At 44.1% G+C, this 16,446-nt stretch overlaps 1 pseudogene; it reads right to left on the bottom strand.

Annotated features, from left to right (window-relative positions):
• Window positions 1-4,145: 4,145 nt before the first annotated feature.
• LOC125546803 lies at window positions 4,146-5,873 on the bottom strand (annotated as a pseudogene).
• Window positions 5,874-16,446: the final 10,573 nt, after the last annotated feature.

The following is a 16,446-nucleotide window of genomic DNA, read 5'->3' on the forward strand; positions in this document are numbered from 1 at the left end:
ACATTTGCTCATTGCAGAAAAATATTATAAAACATAATCCATTTGACTTAGCTTCCAATGCTTAATAAAAAAATATTGGTCTTGATATACTCATCTGATTTTCAGTCGGCTTGAAGATGTAGAACTTGCCGGTTTATCATCGCCAAAATTTCCGGTTTGATGGCACCGGGTCATAATTGTTGCTAACATCAAGCTTGAAAGTGTACCTCCCTTATATGCATATCACTTGTATCCCCCAAGTCTTAAGAAAGGAGCGTAGTAACAGCTTAAGACTTGCTTCAATATAAATGTTGCAACCTTGAAGAAATCCAGGTTGTTCATCTCAATCACTAGGCAAAACTGAATATTCCACATATGTAGCCCCCAAGTGCCGGGTTGTCATGCTTGCAGCAACCTAGGACTTGTAATTGCCTTATGCTCATAAAAACTTCAACCAGTGTAGCCCCCAAGGGCCGGGTCATTATGCAATAATGAGCAGGGACTTTGCAGATATGATCATTGAAAATAACACCATATGATGTAGCCTCCATCATAGGGCTTGAACCCACAACCACAAGGTTAAGAGTCTTGTGCTCTACCAACTGAGCAATGGACCCTTCAATATAATAGATTAAAGCTTGTGTACTTTAGATTTTTGATAGGAGCAATTAGTAGCCCCCAAGGGACGGTTCATTACAATGTGATGAGTCGGGTCTTCAATAAGGTGAGCAAAAAATGACTTTGCATTAGCCCCCAAGTGCCATGGTGCATGCTGGCAGTGACATGGGACTTGCATATTTGATGTAATCTCAACTTGAATAATGTAGCCCCCCAAGTGTCGGGTCGTAAGCCTGCAGCGACTCGGGACTATTCCTTCCATTGTAGAATAAATCATATCCATTGATAAAATAATAGCCATTGCGCTGAAGCGACTTTGAAAACCTCAATCATAATACTGGTTATTGATAACCATAACAAAAATCCAGCCATGTTGGCTATTCAAGATTTGAATAATATAATCCGGTATGAAAAATCTCAATCATTCAATATCATCATGACAATCCAGACAAGTTTGGCTATTAAAGATTTGAATACCTTATCGGTTGACAAGTAAATCCGGAGTTTAAATACTCAGTGGCTCTTGGCTGATGGCGATTTAATGCGCATCCATTGTAATCCAGGATTTTTGTAACCCGACAGCTTATAGCCTTTGTGAAAATCAATAATTGATAACCCTTTTGAAACACCAATTTCAATTCTTGATGATTGGCTTGAAGTTAATCATTTATGTAAGTCATAGCTTTGCAAATCCTACACAGAGTTTAAACAACATATGCCTTGGCGACTTAACATCAAAAGCCAGGGCGGGTAACAACCCAAACATAATATAGTCTTATGCAATTATGGAAAAGACTAGCATTAAGGCCATTCAAGCCTAAACATACTGGCAACTTAAAGTTAAAAGCCAGGGCGAGTTATCAAACCTCGCATATTCATATAACCAGGAAAACATACTTGTATGATTGATTTATACTGCTGGCTTACATTGCCATACCCAGTGAAGGTAACAATACAATGATTTATAAGCGCATGATTCCAATGGTGCAATTCAAAATATACTAGTGACTTAACGTCCAAAGCTAGGGCGGGTTATCAAACCTCGCATATTCATCCAACAATTTAAAAATATACCTGGAAGATTGGCTCAAATTGCCGGCTCACATCGCCACATCCAGTGAGGGTGTCAATACCAAAGATTTATAAGCGCATAATTCCAATGGCGCAATCCAAATATATATTGGCGACTTAACGTCCAAAGCTAGGGCGGTTTACCAAACCCAACATATGCATACCATTATTGAAAGACATACTTGTAGATTGATACCATGGTGATGCCATGATAATCATAATCCGGGGCCAGTATCAACCCGGAGTCATGAAATATCATCATTTTGATTGCTCAAGACAAAATATCCTGGCGACTTAAAGTCTGCTATCAGGGCGGGTTATCAAACCCAAAGAAGCTCAATAATGAGTCATATAATCAAGGCTACATGGTCTATGAAATCAGCTCATACTGCCGGCTTACAGTGCCATATGCAGTAAGGGTAACAGCCCAAAGATGTAGAGCACATCGCCCTATCCACAAATTCATACTGTCGGCTTATCATGCCACATGTAGTAAGGGGTAATATCCCAAAGCTTAGAGCCAGAGCTTAAAGCACAAAAATCATCATATAGTGGCGACTTAAAGTCCAAAGCCAAACCGGGTTAATAAACTCCGGATAGATTCATATAAGAACCATAAGGCAACATAGCCCTCATTGGTTTTCAACCATGTATTAACATGTCACAAGAGATGAACCTCCAAAAAATGTTCAAGTCAAATATAAATAAAAAACTAGGGTTTCATAGGCTGCCAAGCCTCAAAGTCAAGTGTTGTTCAAGGGCAGCACAGCCGCTGAGTTAAGCCTTCATTCAAACCTTGTAAGCCAGGCCTCACATGACCACATCGTCGTTTTAACTTTGACAAGTTCAGGGTCTTTATAAGATTGTCTGTCAAGAGTGCGGCGAGTCATTCCAGAATTACCTGGGCGGAGTGGCAAACTTACAAAGGCAGGATAACCCGGATTTTTTGGTGAATACACCTGGCGTCCAAGCCTATTACAAGGGTCAACAAAGCTCTGTCCATTAACAAAGAGCCCCCAAGTAATATTTCATTTTAGGCATACAAGCCGGATCAGCAGGGTGGTCATAGCCACACTCAATGAGCAGGAATCCCCAAGTAATTTTTAACATGCCAACAAGGTAGGTTACCTATGTTTGAACTGCACATCATATCAAGTTCTCTTTGGTAACAATTCAACTTGGGCAGAAAACCCCCAAGTTATTTGCAATCAAGGCGTACAAGCCGGATCAGTAGGGTAGTCATAGATATGCTTAGTGAACAGGAAGCCCCCCATGTTATTTGTAATCAAGGCATACAAGTCGGGTCAAGAGGGTAAGCATAGCTATGCTCAGTGAGCAGGAAGCTCCCAAGTGACCATAATAAGATGAGCCCCTAAGGCAGGATACCCATGTTTGAACAGCGCATCATGGCAGCAAGTTCTCTTTGACAACCTTTAATTTTTCTAAGAACTCAAACTTGCGAGAGATGAATTCTTTTTGAACCGGAATTTTAAACCGGATATTGAGAGCTTCAAAACTTTGTGAGAGACAGATTTCCCTTGAGCTGGATTTTAAACCGGAATTCTTCATTTTAAGCCGGAAATTTTCTGATGGCTTGCAATTTTTCAACAATATAGCACTAGCCTCCGGGACCGGGTTATCTTCTCTCCAATGACCCAGAGTTTTTGAATCTGCTTAAACTGGTAACATTTACTGAGCCATGTCCATGTAGCCCCTGAGTCTTAAGACGACTCGAGGAGTTGGCTTGAGATTCTTCATACTTGGTCGTGATATAAACCGGCATATAGCCGAACAGCGGAACACTTTAATGTGTGTTGAAGCTAGGCGGGTTATAAATGACACCATACGATTTGTGTCAATAATTTGGTAAACGGTTCATCCCAGCTGGTTGTTGAAGTTAATCAAATAGTAGTGATGGCGACCTGTGCGCCTGTCCATTGAGCCATCCGGTAAAAACGGAGACTGATGATATATGATAATTTGCTCAAGAATTGTTGGAACAAAACTGGCCTGCAGGAGCGGCAACTTGCATGCGCTCACAACTCACGTAGACAGGTGCAGCTCCGGTGTGTTGATGTAGACTAGACCGCGAGAGACAGATGGTAAAGACGTCGCAGCATCAGAGGCGGCACAGTCAGATGAGTCGACCGCGGAGTTGTAAGCCAGTGCCGATAGGCGAGTCAATAGCAGGCGCAGTAAACCGCACAGATGAGCGAGTCAATTTGCAGGCGTGGTAAGCCGTGCGGACAGGTGAGTCAGTCGCGTCATGTTGATGTAGACTGGGCCACACAGGCCACAGCTTGCACATACAATCTTGAGCATTATGGCAAAGTCATATGCTAGCTCATGATAATGGTGGCGAGCTATACATCCGTGATATGACCATCGCTCTTGCAGTGAACAATTGTCCCGATTTATTCAGACGATAGATGATCCGTATGTAGAATCCGTGGATAACTAGGAAAATGTCCACCTGCTCACTTCATTGCAGTATCAAATCCAAATGTCTTGTCCATCAGTAGTATGTCATTATAAACTATGTCTGAAAGACCAATAATCGACACTTTCAATTTTCTCTTCTGCCACTTGGCATGTATCGCATCAGCTCCAGCATGAATTCCAATCCCACTTAGCGCAAAGAACATGTTTTAACCTCCTGCCTGGATGTCCTTGACAATGTCTGAAATACTTGCCCGTCATGAGAAACTCCTAAGAGGCTGCCATCAATAAGATTGATATTTTGGACATGTCTATTAAGCGGCGCTTCTGCTAAATGATCTTCAATAAATATGCGGAAACCATGCTGTACCGCAACAATGTTTTTCACTCTGTATTTTTTAAGCATAAGCATAATCTGCCGGGTGATATTATCGAAATCAGTGCAAAAATTCGCCCCAGGTTACACTTCCAACCTGTACTCACGGATGGTTCAAAATGTATTTACGTACGGGGTCTGCCCGGTGCTCCCATTATTCAACCCAACTGCAATCAGGGTCAGTTCAGCTCCAGTAGATATTGGTGAAGACAAACTTGATAACCTGCGAAAGTACTCTGTCGTCGTCATTAACACAGTCATTCCGCAACTCTTCCGAAGAACCATCAATATTATTTAGCACTCCAATAGCAAAGCGGCAAACCAACGAGGCGAGCCACGACGAAGATAGGTCAACAAAACGGCGGCTCGCAGCAGCCTGGCGGAGTCAACAGCAGCAGCGCAATCCTGATGTGCATCCGGACATCCATAACTCAAGGGCGCCCAGCCACTTATCCTCATACATGCAAACAGCACCCAGCCACACAATTCTCCAATGGAATATCATCAACAGATGCGAATGAGGTGAATCCGCGCGACGGAGGCTCAGGCAGGCGTGAGGGCGTACCAGCGGCCATGTCAGAGGGGATCCGACGATTTGAGGCGGACGGCAGCTTGGCGCTGCGGTGTTTGATGCGGCGGCAGCTTACAGTGGCGGCCGAAGCAAGCCCGCGGCAACTCGGCAGGCACGGAGCGGCGGCTCAACACGCTAGCGATTTAAAGAAAGAGTGCAGCTCACGGTGGCGGCTCGGAGCCAACGCCAGTGAAGGAGACGACAGGTCGGCGGCTTAAGGCGGTACCGTGGCGGTTGCGGACGGGGTGAGGCGTCCCCGGTGAGGCGGCTCAGCGCGGAGCAAAAGCCGGCGGGTGGATTGCGGCGGCTCGAGACTCGTGGGGAGGCCGGTTGTAGCGCAAGGTGATGGTCAAACGAGGCCGAGGCGACTCGACTTGCAGCGACTTCTGCGGCTGTTGATTACTCAGGGCCAAGCGGAGGCGGCTCAACCCAAGGCGAGCGGCAACTCGGAGGCGATTCGGAGCGAGACCGGATCGAATCCGCGTCAGCAGGGGCGGGTGGAACCAGCGGGCGTGATCCGGCGGAGCAGAAAACAGAATCCGTGGGTGAGATGGAGTGGGTACAACCGGCGAAATCCAAACAGAGCCGGCACTGGGCGGCGCGGAAGATCAATACGGAACCGGTCAATCCAATGTTTGTCTCAGTCCGTAAGGCGGCCGCTAATTTCTCTTGAACTTAAATCTCACCTATTGCAAATCTGGACTGATCAACTTCAAGGCTGATACAGATCCTTTCAAACCAGTCTTTCTTCATCTGGAAAATTACGAACTTCTCGATCCCTGAAAGAGATTCCTTCAAGAACTCATCATCACCATGCATTGCCCGACGGTGGGCGCCAACTGTCGTGGATTTGTCATGGCAGATGTCCTTTGTGTCAGGACTTAGACATGAGGCCAACGCATCTATGTGGTAGCTTGAGAGGGGTTGAGTGGGACGAGAGACGCGAGGTTTTTACCCAGTTTCGGCCCCTCACGGTGGAGGTAAAAGCCTACATCCTGCTTCATTGATATTGATGATGATGATCACGATTATAAGGGTGCTCTATCTTGAGAGCTATAGACTTGTCTGTCTAACCCTAATTTGTCCAACTCCTGGAACCTCTTTTTTCTCTTGGGGTGCCCTGCCCCTCCTTATATAAGTTGAAGGGGTGGGTTACATGTGGAGTCCTAGTAGGACTAGGACTATTCTATCTTCTATTACAAGCCGGATACACGTCCGGGTCTTGCTTCCTTGTAAGGAAAATATTGTTCATGCCTTAAACCGGCCCACCATAACTTGAGTCGGCCTTCCATGAGCCGCCTGATGTCTACTACGCAACCTTCTTCTTGTATACGTTGTTGGGCCTCCAAGTGCAGTGTTTTGTAGGACAGTAGCAAATTTCCTCAAGTGGATGACCTAAGGTTTATCAATCCGTGGGAGGCATAGGATGAAGATGGTCTCTCTCAAACAACCCTGCAACCAAATAACAAAGAGTCTCTTGTGTCCCCAACACACCCAATACAATGGTAAATTGTATAGGTGTACTAGTTCGGCGAAGAGATGGTGATACAAGTGCAATATGGATAGTAGATATAGGTTTTTATAATCTAAAAATATAAAAATAGGAAGGTAACTAATGATAAAAGTGAGCACAAACGGTATTGCAATGCTAGGAAACAAGGCCTATGGTTCATACTTTCACTAGTGCAAGTCCTCTCAACAATAATAACATAATTGGATCATATAACTATCCCTCAACATGCAACAAAGAGTCACTCCAAAGTCACTAATAGCGGAGAACAAACGAAGAGATTATGGTAGGGTACGAAACCACCTCAAAGTTATCCTTTTTGATCAATCTATTCAAGAGTCCGTAGTAAAATAATATGAAGTTATTCTTTCTGTTCAATCTATCATAGATTCCGTACTAGAATAACACCTTAAGACACAAATCAACCAAAACCTAATGTCACCTAGATACTCCAATGTCACCTCAAGTATCCGTGGGTATGATTATACAATATGCATCACACAATCTCAGATTCATCTATTCAACCAACACAAAGAATTTCAAAGAGTGCCCCAAAGTTTCTACCGATGAGTCAAGACGAAAACGTGTGACAACCCCTATGCATAAGTTCACGAGGTCACTGAACTCGCAAGTTGATCACCAAAACATACATCAAGTGGATCACATGATATCCCATTGTCACCACAGATAAGCACGTGCAAGACATACATCAAGTGTTCTCAAATCCTTAAAGACTCAATCCGATAAGATAACTTCAAAGGGAAAACTCAAGTCATCACAAGAGAGTAGAGGGAGAGAAACATCATAAGATCCAACTATAATAGCAAAACTCGTGATACATCAAGACCGTATCACCTCAAGAACACGAGAGAGAGAGAGATCAAACAGATAGCTACTGGTACATACCCTTAGCCCCAAGGGTGAACTACTCCCTCCTCATCATGGAGAGCACCGGGATGATGAAGATGGCCAGCGGAGAGGGACCCCCCCTCCGGCAGGGTGCCGGAACGGGTCTAGATTAGTCCTCCGGTTAATAGGTTAGTCTCCGGTTGGGCCTCCGGTTAATAGGTTAGTCCCAAAAGTAATATAAAAGTGTATAATAAAGCCCATAAACATCCAAAACAAATAATATAATAGCATGGAACAATCAAAAATTATAGATACATTGTAGACGTATCAGCATCCCAAAGCTTAATTCCTTCTCGTCCTCGAGTAGGTAAATGATAAAAACAGAATTTTTGATGTGGAATGCTACCTAACATATTTATCCATGTAATCTTCTCTATTGTGGCAAGAATATTCAGATCCATAAGATTCAATACAAAATTTTAATATTGACATAAAAATAATAATCGTTCAAGCATACTAACTGAAGGAAATATGCCCTAGAGGCAATAATAAAGTTATTATTTATTTCCTTATATATCATGATAAAAGTTTATTATTCATGCTAGAATTGTATTAACCGGAAACATAATACATGTGTGAATACATAGACAAACAGAGTGTCACTAGTATGCCTCTACTAGACTAGCTTGTTAATCAAAGATGGTTATGTTTCCTAACCATGGAAAAAGAGTTGCCATTTGATTAATAGGATCACATTATTAGATGAATGATCTGATTGACATGACCCATTCCATTAGCTTAGCACCCGATCGTTTAGTATGTTGCTATTGCTTTCTTCATGACTTATACATGTTCCTATGACTATGAGATTATGCAACTCCCGTTTGCCGGAGGAACACTTTGTGTGCTACCAAACGTCACAACGTAACTGGGTGATTATAAAGGAGCTCTACAGGTGTCTCCAAAGGTACATGTTGGGTTGGCGTATTTCGAGATTAGGATTTGTCACTCCGATTGTCAGAGAGGTATCTTTGGGCCCTCTCGGTAATGCACATCACATAAGGCTTGCAAGCATTGCAACTAATGAGTAAGTTGTGAGATGATGTATTACGGAACGAGTAAAGAGACTTGCCGGTAACGAGATTGAAGTAGGTATTGAGATACCGACGATCGAATCTTGGGAAAGTAACATATCGATGACAAAGGGAACAACGTATGTTGTTATGCGGTCTGACCGATAAAGATCTTCGTAGAATATGTGGGAGCCAATATGAGCATCCAGGTTCCGCTATTGGTTATTGACCGGAGACGTGTCTCGGTCATGTCTACATTGTTCTTGAACCCGTAGGGTCCGCACGCTTAAGGTTTCGATGACAGTTATATTATGAGTTTATGAGTTTTGATGTACCGAAGTTAGTTAGGAGTCCCGGATGTGATCACGGACATGACGAGGAGTCTCGAAATGGTCGAGACATAAAGATTGATATATTGGACAGCTATATTCGGACACCGGAAGTGTTCCGGGTGATTTCAGAGAAAACCGGAGAGCCGGAGGGTTACCGGAACCCCCCCCCCCCCGGGAGAAGTAATGGGCCATATGGGCCTTAGTGGAAAGAGAGAGGGGCAGCCAAAGGTGGGCCTGAAGGAAATATGCCCTAGAGGCAATAATAAAGTTATTATTTATTTCCTTATATCATGATAAATGTTTATTATTCATGCTAGAATTGTATTAACCGGAAACATAATACATGTGTGAATACATACACAAACAGAGTGTCACTAGTATGCCTCTACTAAACTAGCTTGTTAATCAAAGATGGTTATGTTTCCTAACCATGGAGAAAGGAGTTGTTATTTGATTAACGAGGTCACATCATTAGTTGAATGATCTCATTGACATGACCCATTCCATTAGCTTAGCACCCGATCATTTAGTATGTTGCTAATGCTTTTCTTCATGACTTATACATGTTCCTATGACTATGAGATTATGCAACTCCCGTTTACCGGAGGAACACTTTGGGTGCTACCAAACGTCACAACGTAACTGGGTGATTATAAAGGAGCATTACAGGTGTCTCCAAAGGTAGATGTTGGGTTGGCGTATTTCGAGATTAGGATTTGTCACTCCGATTGTCGGAGAGGTATCTTTGGGCCCTCTCGGTAATGCACATCACATAAGCCTTGTAAGCATTGCAACTAATGAGTTAGTTGCGAGATGATGTATTACAGAACGAGTAAAGAGACTTGCCGGTAACGAGATTGAACTAGGTATTGGATACCGACGATCGAATCTCGGGCAAGTAACATACCGATGACAAAGGGAACAACGTATGTTGTTATGCGGTCTGACCGATAAAAGATCTTCGTAGAATATGTAGGAGCCAATATGGGCATCCAGGTCCCGCTATTGGTTATTGACCGGAGACGTGTCTCGGTCATGTCTACATCGTTCTCGAACCCGTAGGGTCCGCATGCTTAAGGTTACGATGATAGTGATATTATGAGTTTATGCATTTTGATGTACCGAAGGTTGTTCGGAGTCCCGGATGTGATCACTGACATGACGAGGAGTCTCGAAATGGTCGAGATGTAAAGATTGATATATTGGAAGCCTATATTTGGATATCGGAAGTGTTCCGGGTGAAATCGGGATTTTACCGGATTACCGGGAGGTTACCGGAACCCCCCTGGAGTCATATGGGCCTTAGTGGAAAGGTGAAAGGGCTGCCATAAGGGCTGCGCGCCTCCCCCCTCCCCTAGTCCTATTAGGACTAGGAGAGGAGGCCGGCCACCCCTCTCCCTCTTTCCCCCTTGGGAATCCTAGTTGGAATAGGATTGGGGGGGGGAGTCCTACTCCCGGTAGGAGTAGGACTCCTCCTGCGCCCTCCTCCTGGCCGGCGCACCTCTCCCCCTTGGCTCCTTTATATACGGAGGCAGGGGGCACCTCTAGACACACAAGTTGATCCACGTGATCTATTCCTTAGCCGTGTGCGGTGCCCCCTGCCACCATATTCCTTGATAATACTGTAGCAGAGTTTAGGCGAAACCCTACTGGTGTAGTGCATCAAGATCGTCACCACGCCGTCGTGCTGACGGAACTCTTCCCCGACACTTTGCTCGATCGGAGTCCGGGGATCGTCATCGATCTGAACGTGTGCTCGAACTCGGAGGTGCCGTAGTTTCGGTGCTTGATCGGTTGGATCGTGAAGATGTACGACTACTTCCTCTACGTCGTGTCATCGCTTCCGCAGTCGGTCTATGTTGGGTACGTAGACAACACTCTCCCCTCTCGTTGCTATGCATCACATGATCTTGCGTGTGCGTAGGATTTTTTTTTGAAATTACTACGTTCCCCAACAGTGGTATCAGAGCCTAGGTTATTTATGTTGATGTTATATGCACAAGTAGAACACAAGTGAGTTGTGGGCAATATAAGTCATACTGCCTACCAGCATGTCATACTTTGGTTCGGCGGCATTGTTGGACGAGACGACCCGGACCAACCTTACGCGTACGCTTACGCGAGACCGGTTCCCTCGACGTGCTTTGCACACAGATGGCTTGCGGGCGACTGTCTCTCCAACTTTAGTTGAACCAAGTATGGCTACGCCCGGTCCTTGCGAAGGTTAAAACGGAGTCTATTTGACAAACTATCGTTGTGGTTTTGATGCGTAGGTGAGATTGGTTCTTGCTTAAGCCCGTAGCAGCCACGTAAAACTTGCAACAACAAAGTAGAGGACGTCTAACTTGTTTTTGCAGGGCATGTTGTGATGTGATATGGTCAAGCATGATGCTAAATTTTATTGTATGACATGATCATGTTTTGTAACCGAGTTATCGGCAACTGGCAGGAGCCATATGGTTGTCGCTTTATTGTATGCAATGCAATCGCCCTGTAATGCTTTACTTTATCACTAAGCGGTAGCGATAGTCGTAGAAGCATAAGATTGGCGAGACGACAACGATGCTACGATGGAGATCAAGGTGTCGCGCCGGTGACGATGGTGATCATGACGGTGCTTCGGAGATGGAGATCACAAGCACAAGATGATGATGGCCATATCATATCACTTATATTGATTGCATGTGATGTTTATCTTTTATGCATCTTATCCTGCTTTGATTGACGGTAGCATTATAAGATTATCTCTCACTAAATTTCAAGATAAAAGTGTTCTCCCTGAGTATGCACCGTTGCCAAAGTTCGTCGTGCCCAGACACCATGTGATGATCGGGTGTGATAAGCTCTACGTCCATCTACAATGGGTGCAAGCCAGTTTTGCACACGCAGAATACTCAGGTTAAACTTGACGAGCCTAGCATATGCAGATATGGCCTCGGAACACTGAGACCGAAAGGTCGAGCGTGAATCATATAGTAGATATGATCAACATAGCGATGTTCACCATTGAAAACTACTCCATCTCACGTGATGATCGGTTATGGTTTAGTTGATTTGGATCACGTAATCACTTAGAAGATTAGAGGGATGTCTATCTAAGTAGGAGTTCTTAAGTAATATGATTAATTGAACTTAAATTTATCATGAACTTAGTCCCTGATAGTATCTTGCTTGTTTATGTTAATTGTAGATAAATGGCCCGTGCTGTTGTTCCGTTAAATTTTAATGCGTTCTTGAGAAAGCAAAGTTGAAAGATGATGGTAGCAATTACACGGACTGGGTCCGTAACTTGAGGATTATCCTCATTGCTGCAGAGAAGAATTACGTCCTGGAAGCACCGCTGGGTGCCAGGCCTGCTGCTGGAGCAACACCAGATGTTATGAACGTCTGGCAGAGCAAAGCTGATGACTACTCGATAGTTCAGTGTGCCATTCTTTACGGCTTAGAATCGGGACTTCAACGACGTTCTGAATGTCATGGAGCATATGAGATGTTCCAGGAGTTGAAGTTAATATTTCAAGCAAATGCCTGGATTGAGAGATATGAAGTCTCCAATAAGTTCTATAGCTGCAAGATGGAGGAGAACAGTTCTGTCAGTGAGCATATACTCAAAATGTCTGGGTATAATAATCACTTGATTCAGATGGGGTTAATCCTCCAGATGATTGTGTCATTGACAGAATTCTCCAATCACTGCCACCAAGCTACAAGAGCTTTGTGATGAACTATAATATGCAAGGGATGAATAAGACTATTCCCGAGCTCTTCGCAATGCTGAAAGCTGCGGAGGTAGAAATCAAGAAGGAGCATCAACTGTTGATGGTCAACAAGACCACTAGTTTCAAGAAAAAGGGCAAAGGGAAGAAGAAGGGGAACTTCAAGAAGAAAAGAAAGCAAGTTGGTGATCAGGAGAAGAAACCCAAGTCTGGACCTAAGCCTGAAACTGAGTGCTTCTACTGCAAGCAGACTGGTCACTGGAAGCGGAACTGCCCCAAGTATTTGGCGGATAAGAAGGATGGCAAGGTGAACAAAGGTATATGTGATATACATGTTATTGATGTGTACCTTACTAGAGCTTGCAGTAGCACCTGGGTATTTGATACTGGTTCTGTTGCTAATATTTGCAACTCGAAACAGGGACTACGGATTAAGCGAACACTGGCAAAGGACGAGGTGACGATGCGCGTGGGAAATGGTTCTAAAGTCGATGTGATCGCGGTCGGCACGCTACCTCTACATCTACCTTCGGGATTAGTATTAGACCTAAATAATTGTTATTTCCAGCGTTGAGCATGAACATTATATTTGGATCTTGTTTAATGTGAGACGGTTATTCATTTAAATCAGAGAATAATGGTTGTTCTATTTATATGAGTAATATCTTTTATGGTCATGCACCTTTGAAGAGTGGTCTATTTTTGATGAATCTCGATAGTAGTAACACACATATTCATAATGTTGAAGCCAAAAGATGCAGAGTTGATAATGATAGTGCAACTTGTTTGTGGCACTGCCGTTTAGGTCATATCGGTGTAAAGCGCATGAAGAAACTCCATACCGATGGACTTTTGGAACCTCTTGATTATGAATCACTTGGTACTTGCGAACCGTGCCTTATGGGCAAGATGACTAAAACACTGTTCTCCGGTACAATGGAGAGAGCAACAGATTTGTTGGAAATCATACATACAGATGTATGTGGTCCGATGAATGTTGAGGCTCGTGGCGGATATCGTTATTTTCTCACCTTCACAGATGATTTAAGCAGATATGGGTATATCTACTTAATGAAGCATAAGTCTGAAACATTTGAAAAGTTCAAAGAATTTCAGAGTGAAGTTGAAAATCATCGTAACAAGAAAATAAAGTTTCTGCGATCTGATCGTGGAGGAGAATATTTGAGTTACGAGTTTGGTCTACATCTGAAACAATGCGGAATAGTTTCGCAACTCATGCCACCCGGAACACCTCAGCGTAATGGTGTGTCCGAACATCGTAATCGTACTTTACTTGATATGGTGCGATCTATGATGTCCCTTACAAATTTACCGCTATCATTTTGGGGTTATGCATTAGAGATGGCCGCATTCACGTTAAATAGGGCACCATCAAAATCCGTTGAGACGACACCTTATGAACTATGGTTTGGCAAGAAACCAAAGTTGTCATTTCTTAAAGTTTGGGGCTGTGATGCTTATGTGAAAAATCTTCAACCTGATAAGCTCGAACTCAAATCGGAGAAATGTGTCTTCATAGGATACCCAAAGGAGACTGTTGGGTACACCTTCTATCACAGATCCGAAGGCAAGACATTCGTTGCTAAGAATGGACCCTTTCTAGAAAAGGAGTTTCTCTTGAAAGAAGTGAGTGGGAGGAAAGTAGAACTTGACGAGGTAACTGTACCTGCTCCCTTATTGGAAAGTAGTACATCACAGAAATCTGTTTCTGCGACACCTACAACAATTAGTGAGGAAGCTAATGATAATGCTCATGAAACTTCAGAACAAGATACTACTGAACCTCGTAGATCAACCAGAGTAAGATCCGAGCCAGAGTGGTACGGTAATCCTGTTCTGGAAGTCATGCTACTAGATCATAATGAACCTATGAACTATGAAGAAGCGATGGTGAGCCCAGATTCCGAAAAATGGCTTGAAGCCATGAAATCTGAGATGGGATCCATGTATGAGAACAAAGTATGGACTTTGGTTGACTTGCCCGATGATCGGCAAGCAATTGAGAATAAATGGATCTTCAAGAAGAAGACTGACGCTGACGGTAATATTACTGTCTACAAAGCTCGACTTGTCGCAAAAGGTTTTCGACAAGTTCAAGGGGTTGACTACGATGAGACCTTCTCACCCGTAGCGATGCTTAAGTCTGTCCGAATCATGTTAGCAATTGCCGCATTTTATGATTATGAAATTTGGCAGATGGATGTCAAAACTGAAGGAAATATGCCCTAGAGGCAATAATAAAGTTATTATTTATTTCCTTATAATCATGATAAATGTTTATTATTCATGCTAGAATTGTATTAACCGGAAACATAATACATGTGTGAATACATAGACAAACAAAGTGTCACTAGTATGCCTCTACTTGACTAGCTCGTTAATCAAAGATGGTTATGTTTCCTAACCATGAACAATGAGTTGTTATTTGATTAACGGGATCACATCATTAAGAGAATGATCTGATTGACATGACCCATTCCATTAGCTTAGCACCCGATCGTTTAGTATGTTGCTATTGCTTTCTTCATGACTTATACATGTTCCCATAACTATGAGATTATGTAACTCCCGTTTACCGGAGGAACACTTTGGGTACTTCCAAACGTCACAACGTAACTGGGTGATTATAAAGGAGTACTACAGGTGTCTCCAAAGGTACATGTTGGGTTGGCGTATTTCGAGATTAGGTTTTGTCACTCCAATTGTCGGAGAGGTATCTCTGGGCCCTCTCGGTAATGCACATCACTTAAGCCTTGCAAGCATTGCAACTAAATGAGTTAGTTGCGGGATGATGTATTACAGAACGAGTAAAGAGACTTGCCGGTAACGAGATTGAACTAGGTATAGGAATACCGACGATCGAATCTCGGGCAAGTAACATACCGATGACAAAGGGAACAACGTATGTTGTTATGCGGTCTGACCGATAAAGATATTCGTAGAATATGTAGGAGCCAATATGGGCATCCAGGTCCCGCTATTGGTTATTGACCGGAGACGTGTCTCGGTCATGTCTACATTGTTCTCGAACCCGTAGGGTCCGCACGCTTAAGGTTACGATGACAGTTATATTATGAGTTTATGCATTTTGATGTACCGAAGGTTGTTCGGAGTCCCGGATGTGATCACGGACATGACGAGGAGTCTCGAAATGGTCGAGACATAAATATTGATATATTGGAAGCCTATGTTTGGATATCGGAAGTGTTCCGGGTGAAATCGGGATTTTATCGGAGTAGCGGGAAGGTTACCGGAACCCCCCGGGAGCTAAATGGGCCATGATGGGCCTTAGTGGAAAAGAGAAGAGGCAGCCCTACATGGGCTGCGTGCCTCCCCCTTCCCCTAGTCCTATTAGGACTAGGAGAGGTGGCCGGCCCCCTCCCTCTCTTTTCCCCCTCCGCGAATCCTATTCCAACTAGGATTGGGGGGGGGGGGGAAGCCTACTCCCACAGGGAGTAGGACTCTCCTGGCGCGCCACACCTTGGCCGGCCAGCCTCCCCCCTCTAGTCCTTTATATACTGATGCAGAGGCACCCTAGAACACACAAGTTGATCCACGTGATCTATTCCTTAGCCGTGTGCGGTGCCCCCAGCCACCATATTCCTTGATAATACTGTAGCGGAGTTTAGGCGAAGCCCTGCTGCTGTAGTGCATCAAGATCGTCACCACGCCGTCGTGCTGACGGAACTCTTCCCCGAAACTTTGCTGGATCGGAGTCCGGGGATCGTCATCGAGCTGAGCGTGTGCTCGAACTCGGAGGTGTCGTAGTTTCGGTACTTGATCGGTTGGATCGTGAAGACGTACGACTACTTCCTCTACGTTGCGTCAACGCTTCCGTAGTCGGTCTGCATGGGTACGTAGACAACACTCTCCCCCCCCCCCCCCCTCCTT

Source organism: Triticum urartu, chromosome 3 (assembly GCF_003073215.2).
Source record: "Triticum urartu cultivar G1812 chromosome 3, Tu2.1, whole genome shotgun sequence".
Taxonomy (NCBI): Eukaryota; Viridiplantae; Streptophyta; class Magnoliopsida; order Poales; family Poaceae; genus Triticum; species Triticum urartu.